Source organism: Phyllostomus discolor, chromosome 3 (genome assembly GCF_004126475.2).
Source record: "Phyllostomus discolor isolate MPI-MPIP mPhyDis1 chromosome 3, mPhyDis1.pri.v3, whole genome shotgun sequence".
Taxonomy (NCBI): Eukaryota; Metazoa; Chordata; class Mammalia; order Chiroptera; family Phyllostomidae; genus Phyllostomus; species Phyllostomus discolor.
Genome location: NC_040905.2, coordinates 77,835,131 through 77,844,305, shown reverse-complemented (window position 1 = coordinate 77,844,305; position 9,175 = coordinate 77,835,131).

Genomic DNA, 9,175 nt, shown 5'->3' with positions numbered 1-9,175 from the left:
CATAGACAAACACAAAACATAATGGACTCATACAAAAATTTTCCATCAGCAAAGAGGGAGAGAACTGATTTCAAGTCTAGGAACAGGATGGCCAGGGTTAAGAATGCCATTTATTGAAATGCCACCAAAATGTGGGAAAAAATTGAAAAAAGAATTAATGTTTGTGGAAGAGATATTATAACCCATTTTCACATTTGAGTCACTGCAAAGCTTTGAATGACAAGTAATAAGTAGAATTGCCAGATACTGTAACAAGGACCAGCCAACATTACTATTCACACAGAGCTTTGTTGGCTTGAAAGGAATGTCATTCTGTACTCATACCTACCAAAGGGACAATGAGCCATGATATCTAGGGTTGATGTAATGCCAAATGTTGAAGATTTTATTTTATTTTTTATTTTTTATTTTTTATTTTTTTTTATTTCAATCATTGTTCAAGTACAGTTTTCTCCCCCCTACTCCCGTTCCAGCCCCTCCACCCAACCCTACCCCCTTCCCCCCATTACCCCCCACCCTTAGTTTTTGTCCATGTGTCCTCCAAATTTGTTCCTGTAATCCCTACCCATTCCCCCCCGAAATTCCCTCTTCTCTCCCCTCTGGCCACTGTCAGACTATCCCCCATTTCAGTGTCCTTGGTTATATTTTGCTAGTTTTTTGTTTTGTTTTGTTTTGTTGTTTAGATTCCTGTTAAAGGTGATATCATGTGGTATTTGTCCCTCACTGCCTGGCTTGTTTCACTTAGCATAATGCTTTCCAGCTCCATCCATGCTGTTGCAAAGGGTATGAGCTCCTTCTTTCTTTCTGCTGTATAGAATTCCATTGTGTAAATGTACCATAGTTTTTTGATCCATTCATTTATTGATGGGCATCTAGGTTGCTTCCAGCACCTAGCTATTGTGAATTGTGCTGCTATGAACATCGGGGTGCAAAGGTTCTTTTGTATTGGTGTTTTAGTGTTCTTAGGATAGAGTCCCAGCAATGGAATTGCTGGGTCAAAAGGCAGATCCATTTTTAGTTTTCTGAGGAAGTTCCAAACTGCTTTCCATAATGGTTGTACCAGTCTGCAGTCCCACCAACAGTGCACTAGGGACCCCGTTTCTCCACATCCTCTCCAACACTTGTTGTTTGTTGCTTTGTTTATGATGGCCATTCTGACTGGTGTGAAGTGGTATCTCATTGTGGTTTTAATCTGCATCTCTCTGATGGCTAGCGATATTGAACATCGCTTCATGTGTCTTTGGATTTTCTGTATGTCCTCCTTGGAGAATTGTCTGTTCAAGTCCTTTGCCCATTTTTTAATTGGGTTACTTGTCTTCTTAGAGTGGAGTCGCGTAAGTTCTTTATATATTTTGGAGATTAAACCCTTGTCTGAGGTATCATTAGCAAATATGTTTTCCCATACAGTTGGTTCTCTTTTTATTTTGATACTGTTTTCCTTAGCTGTGCAAAAGCTTTTAATTTTGATGAGGTCCCATTTGTTTATTCTTTCCTTTATGTCCCTTGCTCTAGGAGACAAGTCAGTAAAAAAGTTTCTGCGTGAAATATCTGAGATTTTCCTACCTACGTTCTCTTCTAGGACTTTAATGGTGTCACGCTTTATATTTAAGTCTTTTATCCACCTTGAATCTATTTTTGTATAAGGTGTAAGTTGGTGCTCGAGTTTCATTTTTTTGCACGTAGCTGTCCAGTTCTCCCAACACCATTTGTTGAAGAGGCTATTTTTATTCCATTTTATGTTGCTGTTTCCTTTGTCAAATATTAATTGACCGTAGAGGCTTGGGTTTATTTCTGGGCTCTCTGTTCTGTTCCATTGGTCCATGTGCCTGTTTTTATGCCAGCACCAGGCTGTTTTGATTACAGTGGCCTTGTAGTATAGTTTAATGTCAGGTATTGTGATTCCTCCTACTTTACTCTTCTTTCTCAAAATTGCAGCAGCTATTCGGGGTCGTTTGTGGTTCCATATAAATTGTTGAAGTGTTTGTTCTATGTCTGTGAAATATGCCATTGGTACTTTAATCGGTATTGCATTGAATGTGTAGATTGCTTTTGGTAGTATGGACATTTTAATGATATTAATTCTTCCAATCCATGAACACGGTATATGTTTCCATTTGTTTGTGTCCTCCTTGATTTCTCTCCTCAGTGTTATGTAGTTTTCTGAATACAGGTCTTTTACCTCTTTGGTTAGGTTTATTCCTAGGTATTTTATTTTCCTTTTTGCTATTTCAAATGGGATTTTTTTCTTGATTTCTGCTTCTGCTGTTTCATTGTTGGTGTACAGAAATGCCTTTGATTTCTGGATATTGACTTTGTATCCCGCTGTTTTACCAAATTCATTTATTAGGTCAAGCAGTTTTTTGGTGGAGTCTATAGGATTTCTATGTACACTATCATGTCATCTGCAAACAGTGACAGTTTTGTTTCCTCCTTTCCGATTTGGATTCCTTTTATTTCTTTTTCTTGTCTGATTGCTGTGGCTAGAACCTCCAGTACTATATTGAATAGAAGTGGTGAAAGTGGACATCCTTGTCTTGTTCCTGTTCTTAGTGGAAAAGATTTTAATTTTTGCCCATTGAGTATAATGTTGGCTGTAGGTTTCTCATATATGGCCTTTATTATGTTGAGGAATGCTCCCTCTATTCCCACTTTACTGAGTGTTTTTATCATAAATGGGTGCTGTACCTTATCAAATGCTTTTTCTGCATCTATCGATATGATCATGTGGTTTTTGTCTTTGCTTTTGTTTATGTGATGTATTACATTTACTGATTTGCGTATATTGTACCATCCTTGCATACCTGGAATGAATCCAACTTGGTCATGGTGTATGATCTTCTTAATGTACTGTTGGATGCGGTTTGCCAGTATCTTGTTGAGGATTTTAGCGTCAATGTTCATCAGCGATATTGGCCTGTAGTTTTCTTTGTTGTGTCTTTATCAGGTTTTGGGATTAAGATGATGTTGGCCTCATAAAAAGATTTTGGTAGTCTTCCATCTTTTTGGATTTTTTGAAATAGTCTGTGAAGGATAGGTGTCAGTTCTTCCTTAAATGCTTTGTAGAATTCTCCTGTGAAACCATCTGGTCCAGGGCTTTTGTGTGTTGGGAGTTTTTGGATTACTGCTTCGATTTCCTTTGCTGTTATTGGTTTGTTGAGGCTTTCTGCTTCCATTTTATTGAGTTTTGGAAGGTTATATTTTTCTAGAAATTTGTCCATTTCATCTAGGTTTTCAAATTTCTTGGCATACAGCTCTTTGTAGTAATTTGTTACAATCCTTTGTATTTCTGTGGTATCTGTTGTAATCTCTCCTCTTTCATTTCTGATTGTGTTTATTTGGGTTTTCTCTCTTTTTTTCTTGATGAGTCTGCTTAAAGGCTTGTCGATTTTGTTTATCTTTTCAAAGAACCAACTCTTGGATTCATTGATCTTTAGAATTGTGCTTTTAGTCTCTATGTCATTTAATTCTGCTCTGATCTTGGTTATTTCCTTCCTTCTGCTTGCTCTGGGCTGTCTTTGTTGTTGTTCCTCGAGTTCTTGTAGACGTAGGGTTAGGTTATTTGTTTGAAATGTTTCTAACTTTTTTAGGTGGGCCTGTATCGCTATGATCTTCCCTCTCAGGACTGCCTTGGCTGTGTCCCATAAGTTTTGGGTTGTTGTGAGTTCGTTTTCATTTGTTTCCAAAAACGGTTTGATTTCTTCCCTAATATCATTCTTGACCCATTCATTGTTTAATAGCATGCTGTTTAATCTCCATGAATTTGAGTGTTTTGGGTTTTTTTCCTTGGGGTTGGTTTCTAGTTTCAGTCCCTTGTGATCCGAGAAATTGCTTGGTATGATTTCAATTTTTTTGAAATTGTTGAGGCTTGTTTTGTGTCCTATCATGTGGTCAATTTTTGAAAATGTTCCATGTACATTTGAAAAAAATGTGTATTTAGCTTCTTTGGGATGGAGGGTTCTGTAAATATCAGTAAAGCCCAGCTCGTCTAGGGTATTGTTCAATGCCACAATATCTTTGTTGATGTTTTGTTTGGAAGATCTGTCCATTTTTGATAGAGGGGTGTTAAAATCCCCCACAATAATTGTGTTGCTGTCCATATCTTTCTTGAAGTCCTCTAAGATTTTCTTTATGTATTTAGGTGCTCCTATGTTGGGTGCATATATATTTACTATGTTTATGTCTTCTTGGTGAATTCTTCCCTTGAGTATTATGAAATGACCTTCTGGGTCTCTCTTTATGGATCTTCTTTGGAAGTCTATTTTGTCAGATATGAGTATTGCTACCCCGGCTTTTTTTCTCCTGTCCATTTGCTTGGAAAATTTGTTTCCAGCCCTTCACTTTCAACCTGTGCAGATCTTTTATCCTGAGGTGGGTCTCTTGTAGACAGCATATGTGTGGGTCGTGTTTTCTTATCCAATCAGCTATTCTATGTCTTTTGATTGGAGCGTTTAGTCCATTTGGAGCGTTTAAGGTTATTATTGATAGGTACTTATTCATTGCCTTTTATGTACGTGTGATCCTCTCTTACTCTCTCTTTTCCTTTCTTTCCTTAAAGCAGTCCTTTCAGCATCTCTTGCAGGGCTGGTTTAGTGGAGGTGTATTCTTTTAGACTTCTTTTGTCTGAGAAGCTTCTTATTTGGCCTTCTATCTTAATTGAGAGCCTTGCTGGGTAAAGTAGTCGTGGTTGCAGGCCTCTGGTTCTCATTACTTGGATTATTTCTTGCCATTCTCTTCTGGCTTGGAGTGTTTCCATTGAGAAGTCAGCTGTTAGCCTTATTGGGGCCCCCTTGTATGTTACTTCCTTCTTCTCCCTTGCTGCCTTTAAGATTCTCTCTTTGTCTTGAAATTTTGCCATTTTAATTATGATGTGTCTTGAGGTGGGCCTCCTTGGGTTCCTCTTGATTGGGACTCTCTGTGTTTCCTGTATTTGTGTGACTTTTTGTCTTATCAAATTAGGGAAGTGTTCCATCATCACTTGTTCAACTAGGTTTTCTATCCCTTGTTCTTCTTCTTCTCCTTCTGGTATCCCTATTATACGGATATTATTACGTTTCATATTGTCTTGCATTTCTCTTAATCCCTCTTCATTCTTTCTGAGCCTCTTTTCCCTTTCTTGCTCTTTCTGGGTGTTTTCTTCTATTTTGTCCTCTAGCTCGCTGATCCGATCTTCTGCTTCATCGATCCTGCTTTTCATTCCTTCTACTGTGTTCTTCATTTCAGAGATTGTATTCTTCATTTCCTCTTGGCCCTTGTTGAGAGTTTCTATTTCCTTTTTTATGCTGATGTAGTTTTCATTGAGTTCATTGTAGCTTCCCTGTAGTTTCTCGTAGCTCATTGTGAGCTCATTGAGCTTCCTGACAATCACTGCTTTGAATTCAATATCTGATAGTTGAATTGCCTCTGTTTCATTTAGCATTCTTTTTGAGGCTTCCTCCTTTCCTTTCATTTGGGGAGTATTTCTTTGTCTTCCCATTGTTTGTGAGACTCTTCTTGTTCACCTCAGCTTCTTATATTGATCTGTTCTGGCTCCCTCGGTTTATGATGTGAACTTCTTTAGTAGAGTAGCAGTGAGTTTCAGTGGTACTGTTTCCTTGACCCCCCAAGCTCACTGGTCTTGAGCTGTTGTTTAAGTTGGCTTTGTGTTTGCCTTTGGGTTCTGATTGTTGTTGAGTCTTTCTTTGGTGGTTCCTTCCCGCCAGCTGGTTAAATGTGGGTCACTCTGTCCACCACCTTCTATATTTTGTTGTGCTGGTGAGGGCAGGTTGTGTTGAGGCTAGTTCTTCTTGATGCAGCGATCTGTTCTTTGTTCTTTCGGTTCTACCACAATCCTTGGTCCTCTGTTCTCAAAAATGCTGAAATATGTTGGTTGCTTGCCTTTCCACTCCAAAGATCGGTCAGGACTCTCTCCCCTGAGCAGAGGAAAGCCAAATCTGCTCCTTCCTACTCCGACGCCATCTTAGATCCCCTCAAATGTTGAAGATTTTAAGTAGAAAAATCTGTCTGACACCCTGAGATATGACACCTATCAGGTACTAAAGAGGATAATGAGGTAGATCAAAATGCAAATTGTAAAGACTGTCGGAGAACTGGTTTCTCCTACCAGAGTTGCAACAGGAGGAACCTATCAAGGGAACTTCTAGAGAAGCCATAGTTGTGTCTGTGGGAAAATCAGCTTGAAGTTTCTAACATGCTAGATAGTACAAAGCCCTTCAGAATGACACTAGTCAAAGAATAACTTCCTGTAATCTTTTCCCACTTCCCTCCAACCACAGGGACATAAGGGCCTTGTTTAGCAGGATGAAAGAGAGAGAAAAGGCACCATTACTCTTTCTTGGAGCCAGTCCTGGCTAGGAAAGGGAGAAGATTGAATACTAAATAAAAAAAATGAGTGCTGGGTGTCATATGGGATTGGGCATTCTCATGTTGAAAGGAGACTGTTTTCTGACATAAAGTAACCTAGGTCAGTGTATGTCCTAAAAGTGAGCAGAAGAGTCATGACATGCTGGGTTCCATCTAGGGGAAGGGGAAACGAAACCATTTTTATTTTATTTTTTCAATTACAGTTGATATACAATATTATATTAGTTCCAGGTGTACAACATAGTGATTAAACTTACAAAGTAGTCATCCTGATAAGTCTAGTACCCACCTGACACCATACAGTCACTACAAAATTACTGACCATATTTCCTATGCTCTACTTTACATCCCTGTGACTGTTTTTATAACTTAAAATTGTACTTCCCAATCCCTTTCACTTTTTTCACCCATCCTCTTACTCCTCATTTCTATCAGGTAACTATCAATATATCTGTATTGGTAGGTTTGGAAACTAAACAAATTTTAAAGAGACAGTGGGAGGCAAAGCTCAAGTTTCCTTATGATTACATCTCATGAATGTACTTATTCAATGTACTAATTACTGAGAGCTAAAGCAGACTCTGCATTAATTTTATGACCAGTCTCTGCAATTATTATTAAATTATCTAGAAAACTTGCTCTTATGAAGAATAACTAATAAGAATAGTTTAATAAGAGTGAAAAGAAAAAAATGATCAGGTATAGTGACAGGTACATTTGTATGGCTGTGTAACACCTGGGAGTTAAAGAAGTTACTTAGTTCAGACATTTATTTCTCACAGGTCTGGAAACTGGGAAGTCCCAGATCAAGACAGTGCAGATCTGATGTCTGGTGAGGGCATTCTTTCTGGTTGGAGCAAAGAGCAGAGAAGAAACAAGTTCTCTCCTGTCTCTTCTTTAATGGCACTAATCCCATCATAGGGTTCTGCCTTCATTATCTAGTTACCTCCCAAGGTCCCATTTGCAAACACCATTACACTGGGGATTAGGGTTTCCCACATGAGGTTTGGGGGGAACATAAACATTCAGTCTATAGTAAGAAATGAAGGCGCTCAGAGGAAAGGTCTTGGAAGGAAGAATGAAACCAACTAGTCCTGGAGAGCTTGATGGTGGGGTCTACCCCATTTTGAGAATTTACCCCTCATTGGTTACAAAAGATGAGTTTCTCTCTTGAAAAATAGAATCCATCACTCTTAGTTCATACCTTTTAATTAAGATATTATAAAATGAGGTACTGAAACACAATAAACAAATTCTAATAAAGGAATGACTTACAATACATTGCTGAATAAGGCGAGGAAGTGGAAGGAATCCAATCTTGGAAGACAGAGTCAGATCTGCCACTTACAGCTTTGTGCACCTCAGTTTCTTCATCTGTGAAAAAATATGCATATTAATACCACTTTTAAGATTGTTGGGTGGATTACACAGCCAACATTCAATAAATGAGGGACACTATTCTTAAAGTAAATGCTGAAGACTCACCATGTACATTTGGGAAAAATTACTTGTATTATTATATTTGTTATCTCTGTTGTCATCATTTTATGCAAGGACAGACTTATAAACATTTCATAAAAAATCTATGTTGGAACAAATTTATTTAGTATAGTTTGTTTGCTTAACATGAATAATACAAGGAAGCATATGACAGAAGACTTACATAGTAGTCAAGGAAAGACTAGAAAATTACTTCTTTTCAATTTTATTTCATACCCTAAAAATATGTTTGGAGAGTTTAATAGTAACTTCAAAATTACTTGAAAAGATTAGTAATAATTTTTTGGTAAATAATTTTTTTCCTAGCTTCTGTGTCTTTAAAAGGGAAAAGGCTAATTTATGATACAGTGGTGAAGACTCATCTTCACGCATTTAAAGACACAACTAATACAAATAGCTTTGTGGCCTTTTTTTGGTTTTATGTCATCTGGTAAAAATATACGTAGAACCTGACAAACTAAATTGGACTAATTTCCCCAAGTCCCAAAGGGTGATGGTGACTTTTTTTTCAATGCGATTCTGTAGTTCTCAGAAGTCTTAACAAAATATAGCTTAAGTTGTGGCTAATATAAAAACAGGTATTATCAATGCTTGTGCTAATATGATTAGCAGCATCGTATGCTATCAACAGATAAGAAAAGGTGATCAAATTCCGGCCCTTTCTTAAACAGGAAAAAGTTGCAATCTTGATCGTGGTTACGTGAAGTATAACACAGGCAGGCATTTGAAGGCTGCCATTGGACTGTTCATGTATGTATCACATCTACACTTAAGTCCCTGCTTTTTAATGTGTCATCCCTTTGCACTTACATATTTGAACTACTTTGGCGACAGTTCTCCCCCCTCAGTAAAACAATGCTGCACTGTGAGCTCAGAGTGAGCTCAGAGTGAAACAACGCGCTACTGTGAAGGTGGGGGAGCTGGACATATGGTTTTGGAACTTTACTTTCTTCCCAAATGGTATCTTGGTTGTAGTGGTAGTTCCATGTGTATATGTATACATTTGTCAAAACTTACTAAACTTCACACTTTAAAAGTGTGTACTTAATTATAATTATATTATACCTCAATTTAATTATGCCACAATAAAATGATTCAAATTATGCTTCAATCAGATTAGTAAAAAGTAGTAATTGACACATAAAGCCCCTCCCCAAAGAAAAAAACCCTTTCGTGGCTCCCCCTTGCCTATGAGATCAAATTCATACTGTTACAGAAGATTTTCAAAGCTCTCTGCTATATGGCCTTAAGCTACTGCCATTGACAAAGATTTGTGACCTATTTTGTATCATGGGCCTTTTGGTGGTCTGGTGAA